This window comes from Tribolium castaneum, chromosome 8 (assembly GCF_031307605.1).
Source record: "Tribolium castaneum strain GA2 chromosome 8, icTriCast1.1, whole genome shotgun sequence".
NCBI lineage: Eukaryota > Metazoa > Arthropoda > Insecta > Coleoptera > Tenebrionidae > Tribolium > Tribolium castaneum.
In genome coordinates, this window is record NC_087401.1 from 3,502,490 (window position 1) to 3,527,315 (window position 24,826).

The window sequence follows — 24,826 nt, forward strand, 5'->3', positions numbered from 1 at the left end:
TATGTCTTCTTCTTTTTCCTCTACTAAAGTGTTAGACACAATTAATTTAGTTTAATTTCAGTATTTCAAACATTTTTTTTAAAGCAAATTTTTGTTAAATATTATTTAAATCCATCTCTATAACTCGCTTATGCTTGGTCCTACAAGAAAAATGCAAATACCTATTTTGTAGGAAATTTTATCAGCTTTAATTTTAGTAAAAAGATAAAAATTGATAGGAGTAACTGTTTTCGAGATATAAGCAAGAAACCAAAAAACTGTTACCTTAATAAAGCGCTTGCATATAAGCAGACTTAGTACTATTAGTATTATTATTATTAATGTTATTGCTATTAATATGACGACTAAAAACGATTCTGAAGACTTTGGTGACTTTTATGTCTTTTTCTTTTTTCTCTACTAAAGTGTTAGACACAATTAATTTAGTTTAATTTCAGTATTTCAAACATATTATTTTTAAGCAAGTTTTTGTTAAATATTATTTATATCCAACTTTATAACTCGCTTATGGTTGGTCCTACAAGAGAAATGCTAAAAACTATTTTGTAGGAAATTTTATCAGCTTTAATTTTGAAGAAAAGATAAAAATTTATAGGAGTAACTGTTTTCGAGATATAAGCAAAAAACCAAAGTGAAAATTGTAACCGTTACTGAACAAAAATGTAATTCAGTTTTCAATGTTTGAGACGAAGACGAAAATGCAGCATTTAAAAACGACTCTGAAAACTTCAGTGACTTTTAAGTCACCTCCTTTTTTTTCTAATAAAGTATTGGACCCAATAAATTAAGTGTATTTTAAATCACAAGACATTTTCTGTTAAAGCACATTTTTATTAAATATTGATTATTTTCAAACTTACATCTCGCTTATGGTTAGTCCTACATGAAAAATGCAAATAACTATTTTGTTGGAAATTTTATCAGCTTTAATTTTAGTAAAAAGATAAAAATTGATAGGAGTAACTGTTTTCTAGATATAAGCAAGAAACCAAAAAACTGTTAACTTAATTAAGCGTTTGCATATAAGCAAATTTAGTACTATTAGTATTATTATTATTAATGTTATTGTTATTAATATGACGATTAAAGACGACTCTGAAATCTTTAGTGACTTTTATGTCTTCTTCTTTTTCCTCTACTAAAGTGTTAGACACAATTAATTTAGTTTAATTTCAGTATTTCAAACATTTTATTTTAAAGCAAATTTTTGTTAAATATTATTTAAATCCATCTCTATAACTCGCTTATGCCTGGTCCTACAAGAAAAATGTAAATAACTATTTTGTAGGAAATTTTATTAGCTTTAATTTTAGTAAAAGGATAAAAATTGATAGGAGTAACTGTTTTCGAGATATAAGCAAGAAACCACAACACTATTACCTTAATTAAGCGTTTGCATATAAGCAAATTTAGTACTATTGGTATTATTATAATTAATGTTATTGTTATTAATATGACGATTAAAGACGACTCTGAAATTTTTAGTGACTTTTATGTCTTCTTCTTTTTCCTCTACTAAAGTGTTAGACACAATTAATTTAGTTTAATTTCAGTATTTCAAACATTTTATTTTAAAGCAAATTTTTGTTAAATATTATTTAAATCCATCTCTATAACTCGCTTATGCTTGGTCCTACAAGAAAAATGCAAATAACTATTTTGTAGGAAATTTTATCAGCTTTAATTTTAGTAAAAAGATAAAAATTGATAGGAGTAACTGTTTTCGAGATATAAGCAAGAAACCAAAAAACTGTTAACTTAATTAAGCGTTTGCATATAAGCAAATTTAGTACTATTAGTATTATTATAATTAATGTTATTGTTTTTAATATGACGATTAAAGACGACTCTGAAATTTTTAGTGACTTTTATGTCTTCTTCTTTTTCCTCTACTAAAGTGTTAGACACAATTAATTTAGTTTAATTTCAGTATTTCAAACATTTTATTTTAAAGCAAATTTTTGTTAAATATTATTTAAATCCATCTCTATAACTCGCTTATGCTTGGTCCTACAAGAGAAATGCTAAAAACTATTTTGTAGGAAATTTTATCAGCTTTAATTTTGAAGAAAAGATAAAAATTTATAGGAGTAACTGTTTTCGAGATATAAGCAAAAAACCAAAGTGAAAATTGTAACCGTTACTGAACAAAAATGTAATTCAGTTTTTAATGTTTGAGACGAAGACGAAAATGCAGCATTTAAAAACGACTCTGAAAACTTCAGTGACTTTTAAGTCACCTCCTTTTTTTTCTAATAAAGTATTGGACCCAATAAATTAAGTGTATTTTAAATCACAAGACATTTTCTGTTAAAGCACATTTTTTTTAAATATTGATTATTTTCAAACTTACATCTCGCTTATGGTTAGTCCTACATGAAAAATGCAAATAACTATTTTGTTGGAAATTTTATCAGCTTTAATTTTAGTAAAAAGATAAAAATTGATAGGAGTAACTGTTTTCTAGATATAAGCAAGAAACCAAATAACTGTTAACTTAATTAAGCGTTTGCATATAAGCAAATTTAGTACTATTAGTATTATTATTATTAATGTTATTGTTATTAATATGACGATTAAAGACGACTCTGAAATCTTTAGTGACTTTTATGTCTTCTTCTTTTTCCTCTACTAAAGTGTTAGACACAATTAATTTAGTTTAATTTCAGTATTTCAAACATTTTATTTTAAAGCAAATTTTTGTTAAATATTATTTAAATCCATCTCTATAACTCGCTTATGCTTGGTCCTACAAGAAAAATGCAAATAACTATTTTGTAGGAAATTTCATCAGCTTGAATTTTAGTAAAAGGATAAAAATTGATAGGAGTAACTGTTTTCGAGATATAAGCAAGAAACCAAAACACTGTTACCTTAATTAAGCGTTTGCATATAAGCAAATTTAGTACTATTGGTATTATTATTATTAATGTTATTGTTATTAATATGACGATTAAAGACGACTCTGAAATCTTTATTGACTTTTATGTCTTCTTCTTTTTCCTCTACTAAAGTGTTAGACACAATTAATTTAGTTTAATTTCAGTATTTCAAACATTTTATTTTAAAGCAAATTTTTGTTAAATATTATTTAAATCCATCTCTATAACTCGCTTATGCTTGGTCCTACAAGAAAAATGCAAATAACTATTTTGTAGGAAATTTTATCAGCTTTAATTTTAGTAAAAAGATAAAAATTGATAGGAGTAACTGTTTTCGAGATATAAGCAAGAAACCAAAAAACTGTTAACTTAATTAAGCGTTTGCATATAAGCAAATTTAGTACTATTAGTATTATTATTATTAATGTTATTGTTTTTAATATGACGATTAAAGACGACTCTGAAATCTTTAGTGACTTTTATGTCTTCTTCTTTTTCCTCTACTAAAGTGTTAGACACAATTAATTTAGTTTAATTTCAGTATTTCAATCATTTTATTTTAAAGCAAATTTTTGTTAAATATTATTTAAATCCATCTCTATAACTCGCTTATGCTTGGTCCTACAAGAAAAATGCAAATAACTATTTTGTAGGAAATTTTATCAGCTTTAATTTTAGTAAAAAGATAAAAATTGATAGGAGTAACTGTTTTCGAGATATAAGCAAGAAACCAAAAAACTGTTACCTTAATAAAGCGCTTGCATATAAGCAGACTTAGTACTATTAGTATTATTATTATTAATGTTATTGTTATTAATATGACGACTAAAAACGATTCTGAAGACTTTGGTGACTTTTATGTCTTTTTCTTTTTTCTCTACTAAAGTGTTAGACACAATTAATTTAGTTTAATTTCAGTATTTCAAACATATTATTTTTAAGCAAGTTTTTGTTAAATATTATTTATATCCAACTCTATAACTCGCTTATGGTTGGTCCTACAAGAAAAATGCAAATAACTATTTTGTAGGAAATTTTATCAGCTTTAATTTTGAAAATAAGATAAAAATTGATAGGAGTAACTGTTTTCGAGATATAAGCAAAAAACCAATAAGAAAACTGTGACTGTTACTGAACAAAAATGTAATTCAGTTTTCAATGTTTGAGACGAAGACGAAACTGCAGCATTTAAAAACGACTCTGAAGACTTCAGTGACTTTTATGTCACTTTCTTTTTCTTATAATAAAGTATTAGACCCAATAAATTAAGTGTATTTTAAATCACAAGACATTTTCTGTTAAAGCACTTTTTTTTTAAATATTAATTATTTTCAATCATATATCTCGCTTATGGTTAGTCTTACATGAAAAATGCAAATAACTATTTTGTAGGAAATTTTATCAGCTTTAATTTTAGTAAAAAGATAAAAATTGATAGGAGTAACTGTTTTCGAGATATAAGCAAGAAACCAAAAAACTGTTACCTTAATAAAGCGCTTGCATATAAGCAAATTTAGTACTATTAGTATTATTATTATTAATGTTATTGTTATTAATATGACGACTAAAAACGACTCTGAAGACTTTGGTGACTTTTATGTCTTTTCCTTTTTCCTATACTAAAGTGTTAGACTCAATTAATTTAGTTTAATTTCGGTTTTTTAAACATTTTATTTTAAAGCAAATTTTTGTTAAATATTATTTATATCTAACTCTATAACTCGCTTATGGTTGGTCCTACAAAAAAATGCAAATAACTATTTTGTAGGAAATTTTATCAGCTTTAATTTTGAAAAAAAGTTAAAAATTGAAAGGAGTAACTGTTTTCGAGATATAAGCAAGAAACCAAAAAACTGTTACCTTAATTAAGCGTTTGCATATAAGCAAATTTAGTACTATTAGTATTATTATTATTAATGTTATTGTTATTAATATGACGACTAAAGAGGACTCTGAAACATTTAGTGACTTTTATGTCTTCTCCTTTTTCCTCTACTAAAGTGTTAGACACAATTAATTTAGATTAATTCCGGTTTTTCAAGCATTTTATTTTAAAGCAAATTTTTGTTAAATATTATTTATATCCAACTCTATAACTCGTTTATGCTTCGTCCTACAAGAAAAATGTAAATAACTATTTTGTTGGAAATTTTATCAGCTTTAATTTTGAAAGAAAGATAAAATTTGATAGGAGTAACTGTTTTCGAGATATAAGCAAAAAACCAATAAGAAAACTGTAACTGTTACTGAACAAAAATGTAATTCAGTTTTCAATGTTTGAGACGAAGTCAAAAATGCAGCATTTTAAAACGACTCTGAAGACTTCAGTGACTTTTATGTCACCTCCTTTTTCTTCTAATAAAGTATTGGACCCAACAAATTAAGTGTATTTTAAATCACAAGACATTTTCTGTTAAAACACTTTTTTTTAATTAATAATTATTTTCAAACTTATATCTCGCTTATGGTTAGTTCTACATGAAAAATGCAAATAACTATTTTCTAGGAAATTTTATCACCTTTAATTTTGGTGAAAAAGTAAAAATTGATAGGAGTAACTGTTTTCGAGATATAGGCAAAAAACAAAAAAACTGTTACCTTAATTAAGCGCTTGCATATAAGCAAATTTAGTACTACTAGTATTGTTATTATAAATGTTATTGTTATTAATATGACGACTAAAGACAACTTTAAGACTTTAGTGACTTTTATGTCTCCTCCTTTTTCCTCTACTAAAGTGTTAGACACAATTAATTTAGTTTAATTTCGGTTTTTCAAACATTTTATTTTAAAGCAAATTTTTGTTAAATATTAAAATCTATAAAATGGCTTAGATTGCCTAAAAACACAGATCACACATGAGCTTTTGCATAAAAATGAGAAAACACTCATGTAACACACAAAATAAGCTCCATTTTTCCTTTTTAAAAGTATTATTATTATTATTACTTTTGTTACTATTACTATTATTATTATTAGTATTATTATTATTATTATTATTATTATTATTATTATTGTTATTATTGTTATTATTATTATTATTATTATTATTATTATTATTATTATCATTATTATTATTGTTATTATTATTATTATTAAAAATTTATATTAAACAGACAGAAAACGTCGTATTCTGACACAAAAAAACGAATTACGTTATAGACTTGACGAGAACGGCGTATCTCGGACTCTTATAGGACTCTTATAGGGTCAAAAATTATCAGTTTGGATTAAAACAAATTATTTTTGTTGACTCTCAGTCTGAATTGTTCATCAGTTCAAACAAAAACGGCTTACTTTAGACGATCTTTTGCTTTGAACAAGAAAACTTACATCGAACAGACTAAAAACGTATTAATCTGGCATAAAAGAGCAATTTATGTATCACTTTGGATAAAGGCAGCTAATCCTATTCGTTTCATTGCTTAAAATAGACAAAATTGTTAATAAATCTAACAAAAACGCTGTATTCTAGCACAAAATACTAATTACATTATAGTTTCGACGAGAATAGCTTATTTGGAATGATTCTATGCTTCCAAACGAGTAAATTTTTAATAAACAGATGCCAAACATCATGTTTTGTCCTATAAAGACATTTTATATTGCAGTTTGTATTAAAACAATTATTATTATTATTATTATTATTATTATTATTATTAAAAACTTATATTAAACAGACAGAAAACGTCGTATTCTGACACAACTTAAAACACAGATCACACATGATCTTTTGCATAGAAATGAGAAAACGCTCATATAACACAAAATAAGCTTCATTTTGGCTTAGAAAACTAAGCTTACTTTTACTACTACTATTATTATTATTTTTATTATTATTATTATTATTACTATTATTATTATTATTATTACTATTATTATTATTATTATTATTATTATTATTATTATTATTAATATTATTATTATTATTATTATTATTATTATTATTATTATTATTATTATTATTATTATTATTAACTTTTGTATAGTAAATGTTTTTATACCAGTTTTAAAATGAGTTATTAATTTTATTCAATTTCTTGCCTAAAAACACAGATCACAGATGATCTCTTGCATAGAAATGAGAAAACGCTCATATAACACACAAAATAAGCATCATTTTTGCTTAGAAAAACTAAGCTTTAATTTAGAAAGAAATTCATTATTATAAGTATTATTATCATTATTATTATTATTATTATTATTATTATTATTACTATTATTATTATTATTATTATTATTATTATTATTATTATTATTATTATTATTAACTTTTGTATAGTAAATGTTTTTATACCAGTTTTAAAATGAGTTATTAATTTTAGACAATTTCTTGCCTAAAAATACAGATCACAGATGATTTCTTGCATAGAAATGAGAAACCGCTCATATAACACACAAAATAAGCTTCATTTTTGCTTAGAAAACTAAGCTTACTTTTATTTCTATTATTATTTTTATTATTATTATTATTATTATTATTATTATTATTATTATTATTATTATTATTATTATTATTATTATTATTATTATTGTTATTATTATTATTATTATTATTATTATTATTATTGTTATTATTATTATTATTATTAAAAATTTATATTAAACAGACAGAAAACGTCGTATTCTGACACAAAAAAACGAATTACGTTATAGACTTGACGAGAACGGCGTATCTCGGACTCTTATAGGACTCTTATAGGGTCAAAAATTATCAGTTTGGATTAAAACAAATTATTTTTGTTGACTCTCAGTCTGAATTGTTCATCAGTTCAAACAAAAACGGCTTACTTTAGACGATCTTTTGCTTTGAACAAGAAAACTTACATCGAACAGACTAAAAACGTATTAATCTGGCATAAAAGAGCAATTTATGTATCACTTTGGATAAAGGCAGCTAATCCTATTCGTTTCATTGCTTAAAATAGACAAAATTGTTAATAAATCTAACAAAAACGTTGTATTCTAGCACAAAATACTAATTACATTATAGTTTCGACGAGAATAGCTTATTTGGAATGATTCTATGCTTCCAAACGAGTAAATTTTTAATAAACAGATGCCAAACATCATGTTTTGTCCTATAAAGACATTTTATATTGCAGTTTGTATTAAAACAAAATATTTTCGTTGATTCTTTGTTAGAAGCAGCAAACCTAACATTAAAGAATCTGAAAACTTTGTATTCGGACACAAACCACCGAATTTTGTTTCAGTTTAGACAAAAACGGTTGATTTTCGACAATATTTTGCTTTGAACAAGAAAGCTTATATCAAACTGACTAAAAACGTCTAATTTTAGCACAAAACAAAAGATTTGCGTTATAGTCTTAAAGCTGATTCATGCCACAGTTTGGATAAAAACCAATTATTTTTGTTAATTCATTGTTACAAACAAGAAACCTTACATCAAAGAAACTGAAAACCCCTTATTTAGGCACAGAAATTCGAATTACGTTTCAGTCTGGACAAAAACTGCTTATTTTAGACGATCCTTTGTTTTGAACACGAAAACTTACATTAAAAAGATTAAAAACGTCTTATTCTGGCTGAAAACTGCAAATTATATATTACTCTAGATAAAAGCAATTTATCCTGATTACTCCTTTACTTAGAATAGAGTAAACTTGTATAAAACTTAATGAAAACTTTAAATTTCGTCTCAAAGAAATAATTTATGTTATAGTTTTGACCAGCACTGTTTATTTCAAACGAAATTATGATTCGAAACTAATGAACTTTTATGGGGCAGATGCAAAACCACATATTACCATATAAAGCGTTGTTTTAAAGCAAAGTATTACCTTTTGCAACAAGAAATTTCACGTCAAAGAAACTGAAAACTTCGTATCCATACATAAATATCTAATTACGTATCAGTTTAGGCAAAAACAGCTTATTTTAAACGATTCCTTGCTATAAACAAGAAAAATTTTATCAAGCATATTGAAAACGTCTTATTCTCGAAAATAAGAGCAAATTATGTATCAGTTTTAACAAAAGCGGATTACTCTGTTTGATTCTATGCTTAGAGTAGAGTAAACTACTATAAAACGTAATGAAAACTCTATATTCAAGCTCAAAAGAACAAATTACGTTATAGTTTTGACAAAAAAAAATATTTCGGACGATTACATACTTCGAAGTAAGCAAACTTTAATTGAACATGTGCAAAAGCTAATACTTTGCTTTAAAATAATGATTTATGTGGTAATATGGTATTTTGCATCTGTCCTATAAAAGTTTACCCGTTTCGCTCCATTGAATCATTAGAAATAAATTATTTTGACACAACAACAACACAAATAATTTGTTTTTGTTTAAACTGTAACATAAGTCGCTTTTATAAAACGAACTAAGACGTTTGGCATCTGTTTAGTGAAAGTTTTCTCGTTTGGGGGCATAAAATCGTTTGAAATTAACAGTTCTGGTCAAAACTATAACGTAAATTATTTTTTTGTATCACTTTAAAGATTTGCGTTATAGTCTTGACGAGAACTGTTAATTTCAAACGATTCTATGCTTTGAAACCAGTATACTTTCACTGAACAGAGGCAAAACGTCTGATTTCGCCTTTAAAAAACGATTTATGTCACAGTTTGGATTAAAACCAATGATTTTCGTTTATTCATTGTTACAAACAAGAAACCTTACATCAAAGAAACTGAAAACTTCTTATTCAGGCCCAGAAAATCAAATTACGTTTCAGTCTGGACACAAATTGCTTATTGTGCTACGGCTCCTCATCCTCTAATCACTGATTAGAACACTTGTAGTAACGCTTCCGCGGCTACATCACGCACGAATTTTTTAAAGAGAACCAAAAAGCGCGCCCTCTTTCTAGTTGTCTCTCAGCCCTACAGTTGGTACCTTTGAATTCGCCATTACGTTTTTCGTGCGCTGCGATCACGCTTGTTACGGACCAAGTTTCTCGTAGAAATTTGGAAAATTCACGTTTGTATTAATTAATTTGTAACCTTTTTACCTCCTTTATAGGCTAGGTAATGGGGAAACATAAACGAAGCCATTCCCGTTCCTCGTCGCCACGGGACAAACACGTTTCTCGACGGGAGCTGATGAAGCGTCTGGAAACGTTGGAACGTTTGATGAGCCGGCGGTATTCAAGGTCGCGCTCAGGTTTTTCTGATAACAGATCTCGGTCGCCGCGTAGTCCTCAGGATACGCGAATGACGACTCCCTCAGGGAGTATTTTTCATGGTACTGATCGAGGCAGCCCGGCAAGGAGTGCTCTCGTTTCTCCTAGTAGCCCTAGTGCTCTTGTGATTCATAACGATGAGGAATTACCCGAGGAAATACTGGAGTGTTTGGGCGAAGACCCGTCAAAATTACCAGTAACTCATATCACAGTTCCTTCTAGTGTTGTAACACGCTGGACGCACGTGATGTTTAATGGTTTGCCAAAAGAGGACAAAGGTCAGTTATTAAAATTATATCAGCCTCCCGCAAACGGCGGTTTTAAGCCTCCACTTCTTAATACAGAAGTTGAAGCAATTTTACCAACAACCTCGGTTAAAAAAGACAGATACCAAGTTGCTTCGCAAACACAGATGTTAGCGAGCTTAGGAGCCCACTCAGAGGCTTTAAAATTAATAGCTTCGTGTACCACTGAGTTACCCGAACCATTTAAAAAACAACTGGGTAAATTACTTTCCGATTCGGCAAATCTTATTTCGGACCTCGTTTTTACGACGTCTCAAACAAGGAGACATCTTTTGTTTCCTCTTCTTTCAAAACAGGTCAAGGAATTAACACTTAAAGTTCCGCCCAGGGAATTTCTCTTTGGAGCAAATATGGCAGACGAATTACGTACGGCAAAATCAGCAGAAAGGTTAGCAAAAGACCTGAAAGCTCCTTGCTCCACATCGCAAAACCAGCATAGGTTTTCAAAAAGTGAGGGGAGGGTAAAACAATCCCAACCCCAACGCACACTAGGATATCATAATAAAAACACAAGTCGTAGTGCTTTAAACCGAAGGAGCCCGACTCGTCCACAGAGAGTAGGACAGAAGTCAACAGGGCGCTACTCTCAGAAAACGTACAAAAAGTAGTCCAGGTAAGTTCTACAACGCAAGCAGGCAGGCTTAAAGATTTTGCTTCAAAATGGTGTGAAATCACAAATAATCAAGTTATCTTGAACTGGATTAAGGGATACACAATACCTTTTCAACATCAGCCAAGACAAGCAAAACGCTTAGTCAACCAAAAATTTAGTAATACGGAATCAAAAACGATTATTGAATGTTTACAAGCTTTGATGACACAGGGAGCAGTCAAAAAATGCATCCCAACATCAAACCAATTTATTTCTCCATTTTTTCTGGTAAAGAAACCAAATGGGTCAGAACGCTTCATACTAAATCTAAAACACTTAAACAGGTTTTTAAAGCCTCCTCATTTCAAAATGGAGGATTCAAGAACTGTAACAAAGTTAATTAAAGAAAATATTTTTATGGCAACTATAGATTTAAAGGATGCATACTTTCTGTTGCCAATACGAAAGTCGGATAGGAAATATATTCGTTTTAAATTCAGGGAACAGTTATACGAGTTCACTTGTATGCCGTTTGGATTATCAACGGCCCCTTATGCATTCACAAAGCTCATGAAACCAGTTACTAGTTTTCTACGAATCCACAATATAGTTTGTGTTGTTTATCTTGACGATTTCTTGATTTTTGGTAAATCAGAACAAAGTTGTCAAAATAATGTAAAGACCGTAATTACATTATTACAAAACCTCGGTTTTATTATAAATTTTGAAAAATCCAACTGTCAACCATCACAAAGATGTAAATTTTTGGGCTTTGTTTTTGATAGTGTTAAAATGAGAATATCATTACCCAGAGAAAAAGTAACGGATATTTTAAGATATATTTCTTATTTTAAAAGTAATAAAACATGCAAAATAAGATTTTTTGCTCAATTCATCGGAAAACTAGTTTCTATTTGTCCAGCGGTACAGTATGGCTGGTTATACACAAAACATTTTGAAACAGAAAAGTTTATTGCTCTACAAAACTCAGGTCTTAATTATAATGCGAAGATGACAATTTCAGAATCATTATTTAAAGATTTCCTCTGGTGGGAGGCCAACATAGGCAATGCTTACTGCCCGATCCGAAAAGACAATTTCTTAGCCGACAGGGAATCGCGAACCCAGTCAACTGAAACAGAATGGGAACTAAATAATCAGGACTACAATACAGTTGTGTATCATTTTGGTCAACCAGAGGTTGACTTATTTGCTTCAAAAATTAACGCCAAATGTAGGGATTATATTTCGTGGCATAGAGACCCTGATTTCATGGCAGTTTATGCATTCACAGTTTCATGGAGTTGTTTTTTCTTTTATGCTTTCCCACCATTCTCGTTAATATTACGAACAATTAACAAAATTATAACTGATGAAGCTAGGGGTATTCTTATTGTCCCAAAATGGACCTCTCAACCCTGGTATCCACTACTGTCTAAGATACTAGTGGATAGGGTAATTCAACTCGGACCCAATTATAATTTATTGTCATGCCCTTTCAGACAAACCCATCCACTGGCAGATTCCCTTACGTTGATGGCAGGGATTGTCTCCGGAAAGCGTATCAACAAAGAGGTCTCCCAGAAGAAGCAGTAGATACGATGATTAGGTCGATATCTCACACAACACTCAGACAGTATCAAACCACATATAAACTTTGGTGGGACTACTGTACACAAACCAACACAGACTATTTCAATGCAACACCACATCAAGTTATCCAATTTTTACAACAGCTTTTAGTTACAAAGTCCCATAACTACGGAACTTTTAATTCGCATAGATCTGCCTTATCTTTATTGTTATCAGGAAACATAGGCAACGATAGTGATCTAAAACGATATCTTAAGGGAATAATGAGGTTAAGACCAACGAAGCCAAAATATTCAACAACCTGGGATCCTGCTCCAGTAGTAAAATATCTGCAGGCCTTATTTCCTTATGATAGATTGAGTTTAGAAACTCTTACATCCAAAGTAGTCACACTTTTAGCTCTCATTTCAGCCCATAGGGTCCAGACCTTAAGTCTCATTCAATTGTCCAATATACAAATATCAGAATCAGGCATCACTATCAAAATTACAGAATCCACAAAAACAAGTTTACGAACAGGAATTTATCCAGTTATGAAATATAAATACTTTACAGCTCAGCCCGAATCATGCATTGTTTTGGCGATCCAAGCCTATATCAATAGGACCGAAGAGTTACGCAACTCGGAGGATTTCCTATTTATTACAACGAAGAAGCCGTTTAAGAAAGCAAGCACAAACACTATTAGCAGATGGATAAAGAACACCCTGCATGAAGCGGGCGTTGACACTTCTGTTTTTAGTGGACACTCTACTCGTCATGCTGCAACCTCTGCAGCTGTCCGCAAGGGCATTTCAGTAGAGATCATTCGTCAAAATGTTGGTTGGACAGCAACGTCTCGTGTTTTTGAAACTTTCTACAATCGCCCCTTATCAACAGGGGACAACATTTGTAATGCTATCCTGTCCTGAGACATTCAGGCCAATAGCATCTTTTTCGATTTAATCGAATTTGTTCTTTACAATAATAAGCAATAAACAGCTTTAAACATCTACAAGTGTTCTAATCAGTGATTAGAGGATGAGGAGCCGTAGCACAATTGAAAGATCAAACTAACCTGTGAAGTTCGATCTTAATTGTGCGAGGCTCCTCATCCGAAGAATCACTCCCACCACACCCTGATTCCCCGGTACCGTTTATTTTGCTTATTATTGTTGTAGGTAAGTCTTTAAACGTAATGGCGAATTCAAAGGTACCAACTGTAGGGCTGAGAGATAACTAGAAAGAGGGCGCGCTTTTTGGTTCTCTTTAAAAAATTCGTGCGTGATGTAGCCGCGGAAGCGTTACTACAAGTGTTCTAATCAGTGATTCTTCGGATGAGGAGCCTCGCACAATTAAGATCGAACTTCACAGGTTAGTTTGATCTTTCAATTTTAGACGATTCTTTTTCTTGAACACGAAAACTTACATTAAAAAGATTAAAAACGTCTTATTCTGGCTCAAAACTGCAAATTATGTATTACTTTGGATAAAAGCAGTTTATCCTGATTACTCCTTTGCTTAGAATAGAGCAAACTTGTATAAAACTTAATGAAAACTTTAAATTTCGTCTCAAAGAAATAATTTACGTTATAGTTTTGACCAGAACTGTTAATTTCAAACGATTTTATGCCCCCAAACGAGAAAACTTTCACTAAACAGATGCCAAACGTCTTAGTTCGTTTTATAAAAACGACATGTTACAGTTTGAACAAAAAAATTATTTTCGTTGTTGTTGTGTCAAAATAATTTATTTCGAATGGAGCGAAACGAGTAAACTTTTATAGGACAGATGCAAAATACCATATTACCACATAAATCGTTATTTTAAAGCAAAGTATTAGCTTTTGCACTTGTTCAATTAAAGTTTGCTTAATTCGAAGTATGTAGTCGTCCGAAATAATTTTTTTTTGTCAAAACTATAACGTAATTTGTTCTTTTGAGCTTGAATATAGAGTTTTTATTACGTTTTATAGTAGTTTACTCTACTCTAAGCATAGAATCAAACAGAGTAATCCGCTTTTGTTAAAACTGATACATAATTTGCTCTTATTTTCGAGAATAAGACATTTTCAATATGTTTGATAAAATTTTTCTTGTTTATAGCAAGGAATCGTTTAAAATAAGCTGTATTTGCCTAAACTGATACGTAATTCGATATTTGTGCATGGATACGATGTTTTCAGTTTCTTTGACGTGAAATTTCTTGTTGCAAAAGGTAATAATTTGCTTTAAAACAACGCTTTATATTGTAATATGTGGTTTTGCATCTGCCCCATAAAAGTTCATTAGTTTCGAATCATAAAATCGTTTGAAATAAACAGTGCTGGTCAAAACTATAACGTAAATTATTTCTTTGAGACGAAATTTAAAGTTTTTATTAAGTTTTATACAAGTTTACTCTATTCTAAGTAAAGGAGTAATCAGGATAAATTGCTTTTATCTAGAGTAATATATAATTTGCAGTTTTCAGCCAGAATAAGACGTTTTTAATCTTTTTAATGTAAGTTTTTGTATTCAAAACAAAGGATCGTCTAAAGTAAGCAGTTTTTGTCCAGACTGAAACGTAATTCGAATTTCTGTGCCTGAATAAGGGGTTTTCAGTTACTTTCATGTAAGGTTTCATGTTTGTAACAATGAATTAACGAAAATAATTGGTTTTTATCCAAACTGTGGCATGAATCGTTTTTAAAAGGCGAAATAAGATGTTTTTCCTCTGTACAGTGAAAGTTTACTCGTTTCAAAGCATAGAACCGTTTGAAATTAACAGCTCTCGTTAAGACTATTACGCAAATCTTTTGTTTTGTGCTAAAATAAGACGTTTTTAGTCAGTTTGATATAAGTTTTCTTGTTCAAAGCAAAATATTGTCGAAAATCAACCGTTTTTGTCTAAACTGATACAAAATTCGATGGTTTGTGTCCGAATACAAAGTTTTCAGATTCTTTAATGTTAGGTTTGCTGCTTCTAACAAAGAATCAACGAAAATATTTCGTTTTAATACAAACTGCAATATAAAATGTCTTTATAGGACAAAACATGATGTTTGGCATCTGTTTAATAAAAATTTACTCGTTTGGAAGCATGAATCATTCCAAATTAGCTATTCTCGTCGAAACTATAATGTAATTAGTATTTTGTGCTAGAATACAGCGTTTTTGTTAGATTTATTAACAATTTTGTCTATTTTAAGCAATGAAACGAATAGGATTAGCTGCCTTTATCCGAAGTGATACATGAATTGCTCTTTTATGCCAGATTAATACGTTTTTAGTCTGTTCGATGTAAGTTTTCTTGTTCAAAGCAAAAGATCGTCTAAAATAAGTCGTTTTTGTTTAAACTGATGAACAATTCAGACTGAGAGTCAACAAAAATAATTTGTTTTAATCCAAACTGATACTTTTTGACCCTATAAGAGTCCTATAAGAGTCCGAAATACGCCGTTCTCGTCAAGTCTATAACGTAATTCGTTTTTTTGTGTCAGAATACGACGTTTTCTGTCTGTTTAATATAATTTTTTAATAATAATAATAATAATAATAGCAATAATAATAATAATAATAATAATAATAATAATAAATAATAATAATAATAATAACAATAATAAAAATAATAATAATAATAATAAAAATAATAATAATAATAGTAATAATAATAATAATAATAATAATAATAATAATAATAGTAATAATAATAATAATAATAGTAATAAAAGTAAGCTTAGTTTTCTAAGCAAAAATGAAGCTTATTTTGTGTGTTATATGAGCGTGTTCTCATTTCTATGCAAGAGATCATCTGTGATCTGTGTTTTTAGGCAAGAAATTGAATAAAATTAATAACTCATTTTAAAACTGGTATAAAAACATTTACTATACAAAAGTTAATAATAATAATAATAATAATAATAATAATAATAATAATAATAATAATAATAATAATAATAATAATAATAATGATAATAATACTTATAATAATGAATTTCTTTCTAAATTAAAGCTTAGTTTTTCTAAGCCAAAATGATGCTTATTTTGTGTTATCTGAGCGTTTTCTCATTTCTATGCAAAAGATCATCTGTGATCTGTGTTTTTAGGTAAGAAATTGTCTAAAATTAATAACTCATTTTAAAACTGGTATAAAAACATTTACTATACAAAGTTATAATCGGTTTTTAATAATAATAATATTAATAATAATAATAATAAAAATAATAATAATAGTAATAATAATAATAAAAATAATAGTAATAATAATAATAATAATAAAAATAATAATAATAGTAGTAATAAAAGTAAGCTTAGTTTTCTAAGCAAAAATGAAGCTTATTTTGTGTTATATGAGCTTTTCTCATTTCTATGCAAAAGATCTTGTGTGATCTGTGTTTTTAGGCAATCTAAGCCATTTGATAGTTTTTAGGCAAGAAATTGGCTAAAATTAATAACTCATTTTAAAACTGGTATAAGAACATTTACTATACAAAAGTTAATAATAATAATAATAATAATAATAATAATAATAATAATAATAATAATAATAATAATAATAATAATAATAATAATATTAACAATAATAATAATAATAATAAAAATAGTAATAGTAACAAAAGTAATAGTAATAATAATACTTTTAATAAGGAAAAATGGAGCTTATTTTCTGTGTTACATGAGCGTTTTCTCATTTCTATGCAAAAGATCATGTGTGATCTGTGTTTTTAGGCAATCTAAGCCATTTTATAGTTTTTAATATTTAACAAAAATTTGCTTTAAAATAAAATGTTTGAAAAACTGAAATTAAACTAAATTAATTGTGTCTAACACTTTAGTAGAGAAAAAAGGAGGAGACATAAAAGTCACTAAAGTCTTAGAGTTGTCTTTAGTCGTCATATTAATAACAATAACATTTATAATAACAATACTAGTAGTACTAAATTTGCTTATATGCAAGCGCTTAATTAAGGTAACAGTTTTTTTGTTTTTTGCTTATATCTCGAAAATAGTTACTCCTATCAAATTTTACTTTTTCACCAAAATTAAAGGTGATAAAATTTCCTACAAAATAGTTATTTGCATTTTTCATGTAGAACTAACCATAAGCGAGATATAAGTTTGAAAATAATTAATAATTAAAAAAAAGTGGTTTAACAGAAAATGTCTTGTGATTTAAAATACACTTAATTTATTAGGTCCAATACTTTATTAGAAGAAAAAGGAGGTGACATAAAAGTCACTGAAGTCATCAGAGTCGTTTTTAAATGCTGCATTTTTGTCTTCGTCTCAAACATTGAAAACTGAATTACATTTTTGTTCAGTAACAGTTACAGTTTTCTTATTGGTTTTTTGCTTATATCTCGAAAACAGTTCCTCCTATCAAATTTTATCTTTCTTTCAAAATTAAAGCTGATAAAATTTCCAACAAAATAGTTATTTACATTTTTCTTGTAGGACCAAGCATAAACGAGTTATAAAGTTGGATATAAATAATATATAACAAAAATTTGCTTTAAAATAAAATGCTTGAAAAACCGGAATTAAACTAAATTAATTGTGTCTAACACTTTAGTAGAGGAAAAAGGAGAAGACATAAAAGTCACTAAATGTTTCAGAGTCGTCTTTAGTCGTCATTTTAATAACAATAACATTAATAATAATAATACTAATAGTACTAAATTTGCTTATATGCAAACGCTTAATTAAGGTAACAGTTTTTTGGTTTCTTGCTTATACCTCGAAAACACTAACTCCAATCAATTTTTATCTTTTTTTCAAAATTAAAGCTGATAAAATTTCCTACAAAATAGTTATTTGCATTTCTTTGTAGGACCAACCCTAAGCGAGTTATAGAGTTGAATATATATAATCTTTAACAAAAATTTGCTTTAAAATAAAATGTTTGAAAAACCGAAATTAAACTAAATTAAGACTAACACTTTAGTAGAGGAAAAAGGAGAAGACATAAAAGTTACCAAAGTCTTGAGAGTAGTTTTTAGTCGTCATATTAATAACAATAACATTAATATTAATAATACTAATATTATTAAATTTGCTTATACGCAAGCGCTTAATTAAGGTAACAGTTTTTTGGTTTCTTGCTTATATCTCGAAAACAGTTACTCTTATCAATTTTTATCTTTTTACTAAAATTAAAGCTGATAAAATTTCCTACAAAATAGTTATTCGCATTTTTCATGTAGTACTAACCATAAGCGAGATATAAGTTTGATAATAATTAATATTTAAAAAGAAAGTGCTTTAACAGAAAATGCCTTGTGATTTAAAATACAATAAAAACATTTACTATACAAAAGTTATAATCGGTTTTTAATAATAATAATAATAATAATAGTAATAAAAGTAATAATCATAATAATAATAATACTTATAATAATGAATTTCTTTCTAAATTAAAGCTTAGTTTTTCTAAGGAAAAATGAAGCTTATTTTGTGTTATCTGAGCGTTTTCTCATTTCTATGCAAGAGATCATCTGTGATCTGTGTTTTTAGGCAAGAAATTGTCTAAAATTAAAAACTCATTTCAAAACTGGTATAAAAACATTTACTATACAAAAGTTATAGTCGGTTTTTAATAATAATAATATTACTAATTATTTTAATATTAATTTAGCTTAATTTCGGTTTTTCAAACATTTTGTTTTATATCAAATTTTTGTTAAAGATTATTTATATCCATCTCTATAACTCGCTTACGGTTGGTCCTACAAAAAAAATGCAAAAAACTATTTTGTAAAAAATTTTATCAGCTTTAATTTTGAAGGAAAGATAAAAATTGATAGGAGTACTAAACAAAAATGTAATTCAGTATTTAATGTTTGAGACGAAGACGAAAATGCAGCATTTACTGTCACCTCCTTTTTCTTCTAATTAAGTATTGGACCCAATAAATTAAGTGTATTTTAAATCACAAGACATTTTCTGTTAAAACACATTTTTTTTTATTATTAATCATTTTCAAACTTATATCTTGCTTATGGTTAGTTCTACATGAAAAATGCAAATAACGATTTTGAAGAAAATTTTATCAGCTTTAATTTTAGTAAAAAGGTAAAAATTGATAGGAGTAACTGTTTTCGAGATATAAGCAAGAAACTGTTACCTTAATTAAGCGCTTGCATATAAGCAAATTTAGTAATATTAGTATTATTATTATTAGTGTTATTGTTATTAATATGACGACTAAAAACGACTCTCAAGACTTTGGTGACTTTTATGTCTTCTCCTTTTTCCTCTACTAAAGTGTTAGTCTTAATTAATTTAGTTTAATTTCGGTTTTTTAAACATTTTATTTATTTTTATTTTTATAGGAGTAACTGTTTTCGAGATATAAGCAAAAAACCAATAAGAAAACTGTAACTGTTACTGAACAAAAATGTAATTCAGTTTTCAATGTTTGAGACAAAGACGAAAATGCAGCATTTAAAATCGACTCTGAAGACTTCAGTGACTTTTATGCCTCTTCCTTTTTTTTCTAATAAAGTATTGGACCCATTAAATTAAGTGTATTTTAAATCACAAGACATTTTCTGTTAAAGCACTTTTTTTTAAATATTAATTATTTTAAAACTTATATCTCGCTTATGGTTAGTCCTACATGAAAAATGCAAATTACTATTTTGTAGGAAATTTTATCAGCTTTAATTTTAGTAAAAATTTAAAAATTGAGAGGAGTAACTGTTTTCGAGATATAAGCAAGAAACCAAAAAACTGTTACCTTAATTAAGCGCTTGCATATAAGCAAATTTAGTAATATTAGTATTATTATTACTAATGTTATTGTTATTAATATGACGACTAAAAACGACTCTCAAGACTTTGGTGACTTTTATGTCTTCTCCTTTTTCCTCTACTAAAGTGTTAGTCTTAATTTAGTTTAATTTCGGTTTTTCAAACATTTTATTTTAAAGCAAATTTTTGTTAAAGATTATTTATATCCAACTCTATAACTCGCTTATGGTTGGTTCTACAAAAAAACGCAAATAACTATTTTGTAGGAAACTTTATCAGCTTTAATTTTGAAAGAAAGATAAAATTTGATAGGAGTAACTGTTTTCGAGATATAAGCAAAAACCAATAAGAAAACTGTAACTGTTACTGAACAAAAATGTAATTCAGTTTTCAATGTTTGAGACGAAGACAAAAATGCAGCATTTAAAAACGACTCTGAAGACTTCAGTGACTTTTATGTCACCTCCTTTTTCTTCTAATAAAGTATTGAACCCAATAAATTAAGTGTATTTTAAATCACAAGACATTTTCTGTTAAAACACTTTTTTTTAATTATTAATTATTTTCAAACTTATATCTCGCTTATGGTTAGTTCTACATGAAAAATGCAAATAACTATTTTGTAGGAAATTTTATCACCTTTAATTTTGGTGAAAAAGTAAAAATTGATAGGAGTAACTGCTTTCGAGATATAAGCAAAAAACAAAAAAACTGTTACCTTAATTAAGCGCTTGCATATAAGCAAATTTAGTACTACTAGTATTGTTATTATAAATGTTATTGTTATTAATATGACGACTAAAGACAACTCTAAGACTATAGTGACTTTTATGTCTCCTCCTTTTTCCTCTACTAAAGTGTTAGACACAATTAATTTAGTTTAATTTCAGTTTTTCAAACATTTTATTTTAAAGCAAATTTTTGTTAAATATTAAAAACTATAAAATGGCTTAGATTGCCTAAAAACACAGATCACACATGATCTTTTGCATAGAAATGAGAAAACGCTCAGATAACACAAAATAAGCATCATTTTTGCTTAGAAAAACTAAGCTTTAATTTAGAAAGAAATTCATTATTATAAGTATTATTATCATTATTATTATTATTATTATTATTATTATTATTATTATTATTATTATTATCATTATTATTATTATTATTATTATTAACTTTTGTATAGTAAATGTTTTTATACCAGTTTTAAAATGAGTTATTAATTTTATTCAATTTCTTGCCTAAAAACACAGATCACAGATGATCTCTTGCATAGAAATGAGAAAACGCTCATATAACACACAAAATAAGCTTCATTTTTGCTTAGAAAACTAAGCTTACTTTTATTACTATTATTATTATTATTACTATTATTATTATTATTATTATTATTATTATTATTATTAACTTTTGTATAGTAAATGTTTTTATACCAGTTTTAAAATGAGTTATTAATTTTAGACAATTTCTTGCCTAAAAACACAGATCACAGATGATTTCTTGCATAGAAATGAGAAAACGCTCATATAACACACAAAATAAGCTTCATTTTTGCTTAGAAAACTAAGCTTACTTTTATTACTATTATTATTTTCATTATTATTATTATTAATATTATTATTATTATTACTATTATTATTATTATTATTATTATTATTATTATTATTATTATTATTATTATTATTATTGTTATTATTATTATTATTAAAAACTTATATTAAACAGACAGAAAACGTCGTATTCTGGCACAAAAAAACGAATTAAGTTATAGACTTGACGAGAGCGGCGTATCTCGGACTCTTATAGGACTCTTATAGGGTCAAAAAGTATCAGTTTGGATTAAAACAAATTATTTTTGTTGAGTCTCAGTCTGAATTGTTTATCAGTTCAAACAAAAACGGCTTATTTTAGACGATCTTTTGCTTTGAACAAGAAAACTTACGTCGAACAGACTAAAAACGTATTAATCTGGCATAAAAGAGCAATTTATGTATCACTTTGAATAAAGGCAGCTAATCCTATTCGTTTCATTGCTTAAAATAAACAAAATTGTTAATAAATCTAACAAAAACGCTGTATTCTAGCACAAAATACTACTTACATTATAGTTTCGACGAGAATTGCTTATTTGGAATGATTCTATGCTTCCAAACGAGTGAATTTTTATTAAACAGATGCCAAACATCATGTTTTGTCCTATAAAGACATTTTATATTGCAGTTTGTATTAAAACAAAATATTTTCGTTGATTCTTTGTTAGAAGCAGCAAACCTAACATTAAAGAATCTGAAAACTTTGTATTCGGACACAAACCACCGAATTTTGTATCAGTTTAGACAAAAACGGTTGATTTTCGACAATATTTTGCTTTGAACAAGAAAACTTATATAAAACTGACTAAAAACGTCTTATTTTAGCACAAAACAAAAGATTTGCGTTATAGTCTTAACGAGAGCTGTTAATTTCAAACGGTTCTATGCTTTGAAACGAGTAAACTTTCACTGTACAGCGGAAAAACATCTTATTTCGCCTTTTAAAAACGATTCATGCCACAATTTGGATAAAAACCAATTATTTTCGTTAATTCATTGTTACAAACATGAAACCTTACATAAAAGTAACTGAAAACCCCTTATTCAGGCACAGAAATTCGAATTACGTTTCAGTCTGGACAAAAACTGCTTACTTTAGACGATCCTTTGTTTTAAATACAAAAACTTACATTAAAAAGATTAAATACGTCTTATTCTGGCTGAAAACTGCAAATTATATATTACTCTAGATAAAAGCAATTTATCTTGATTACTCCTTTCCTTAGAATAGAGTAAACTTGTATAAAACTTAATGAAAACTTTAAATTTCGTCTCAAAGAAATAATTTACGTTATAGTTTTGACCAGCACTGTTTATTTCAAACGATTTTATGATTCGAAACTAATGAACTTTTATGGGGCAGATGCAAAACCACATATTACCATATAAAGCGTTGTTTTAAAGCAAATTATTACCTTTTGCAACAAGAAATTTCACGTCAAAGAAACTGAAAACATCGTATCCATGCACAAATATCGAATTACGTATCAGTTTAGGCAAATACAGCTTATTTTAAACGATTCCTTGCTATAAACAAGAAAAATTTTATCAAACATATTGAAAATGTCTTATTCTCGAAAATAAGAGCAAATTATGTATCAGTTTTAACAAAAGCGGATTACTCTGTTTGATTCTATGCTTAGAATAGAGTAAACTACTATAAAACGTAATGAAAACTCTATATTCAAGCTCAAAAGAACAAATTACGTTATAGTTTTGACAAAAAAAATTATTTCGGACGACTACATATTTCGAAGTAAGCAAACTTTAATTGAACAAGTGCAAATGCTAATACTTTGCTTTAAAATAACGATTTATGTGGTAATATGGTATTTTGCATCTGTCCTATAAAAGTTTACTCGTTTCGCTCCATTGAATCATTCGAAATAAATGATTTTGACACAACAACAACGAAAATAATTTGTTTTTGTTTAAACTGTAACATAAGTCGTTTTTATAAAACGAACTAAGACGTTTGGCATCTGTTTAGTGAAAGTTTTCTCGTTTGGGGGCATAAAATCGTTTGAAATTAAGAGTTCACAGTTTGGATTAAAACCAATGATTTTCGTTTATTCATTGTTACAAACAAGAAACCTTACAACAAAGAAACTGAAAACCTCTTATTCAGGCCCAGAAAATCAAATTAAGTTTCAGTCTGGACACAAATTGCTTATTTTAGACGATTCTTTCTTTTGAACACGAGAACTTACATTAAAAAGATTAAAAACGTCTTATTCTGGCTCAAAACTGCAAATATGTATTACTTTGGATAAAAGCAGTTTATCCTGATTACTCTTTTGCTTAGAATAGAGCAAACTTGTATAAAACTTAATGAAAACTTTAAATTTCGTCTCAAAGATATAATTTACGTTTAGTTTTGACCAGAACTGTTAATTTCAAACGATTTTATGCCCCCAAACGAGAAAACTTTCACTAAACAGATGCCAAACGTCTTAGTTCGTTTTATATAAACGACATGTTACAGTTTAAACAAATAATTATTTTCGTTGTTGTGTCAAAATAATTTATTTCGAATGATTCAATGGAGCGAAACGAGTAAACTTTTATAGGACAGATGCAAAATACCATATTACCACATAAATCGTTATTTTAAAGCAAAGTATTAGCATTTGCACTTGTTCAATTAAAGTTTGCTTACTTCGAAATATGTAGTCGTCCGAAATAATTTTTTTTGTCAAAACTATAACGTAATTTGTTCTTTTGAGCTTGAATATAGAGTTTTCATTACGTTTTATAGTAGTTTACTCTATTCTAAGCATAGAATCAAACAGAGTAATCCGCTTTTGTTAAAACTGATACATAATTTGCTCTTATTTTCGAGAATAAGACATTTTCAATATGTTTGATAAAATTTTTCTTGTTTATAGCAAGGAATCGTTTAAAATAAGCTGTATTTGCCTAAACTGATACGTAATTCGATATTTGTGCATGGATACGATGTTTTCAGTTTCTTTGACGTGAAATTTCTTGTTGCA

The 24,826-nt window shown here is 27.7% G+C and overlaps 1 non-coding gene across 3 annotated transcripts; it reads left to right on the plus strand.

Moving 5' to 3' along the window:
- Window positions 1-9,629: 9,629 nt before the first annotated feature.
- On the plus strand, window positions 9,630-13,525 carry LOC103314505 (uncharacterized). Of its 3 annotated transcripts, none has more exons than XR_010335204.1 (3): window positions 9,723-10,316; window positions 10,383-10,956; window positions 12,438-13,525. It is a non-coding gene; the product is annotated as an uncharacterized LOC103314505 (transcript). The 3 variants fall into 3 exon arrangements; XR_010335203.1 differs by having other exon boundaries at window positions 9,734-9,836; window positions 9,879-10,956; XR_010335202.1 differs by having other exon boundaries at window positions 9,630-10,956.
- Window positions 13,526-24,826: the final 11,301 nt, after the last annotated feature.